We start from the raw sequence: 380 nt of genomic DNA, 5'->3' as shown, positions 1-380 counted from the left end.
GGGCATCACTTTTTGGATTTATAAATTAATGATATGTTGGCTACCCCATTGATTCTTGAAGAATATAACTTATAATTGCCTCATAAGCTTAATTCAACTGTCATACCCCATCAAAACTTGTTTTATTCCAATGTTTGTAAACAAAGTAAATGTAAATAAACACTATATAGCCTCAAAACATGGTTAAAACTATAATTTTGATATCATGGATGGTCAGTCCTCACATCCATAGCTCTGTTATTAATTTGAGGGTGGTTGCATTTCTCCAACCCCATCCCTCAGGTTTTGTTATTGTTTCAACCGCTGATTGATGCTTTAAGTAAACACTGAATTCCATTGGAATTTCCCGATAGTAAAGCACTCTGTCACCTCCTTACTGC

The sequence above is a fragment of the Coregonus lavaretus genome, assembly GCF_964263955.1.
Source record: "Coregonus lavaretus genome assembly, chromosome: 11".
Lineage (NCBI taxonomy): Eukaryota > Metazoa > Chordata > Actinopteri > Salmoniformes > Salmonidae > Coregonus > Coregonus lavaretus.
Note: the sequence above shows the minus strand (reverse complement) of the source record.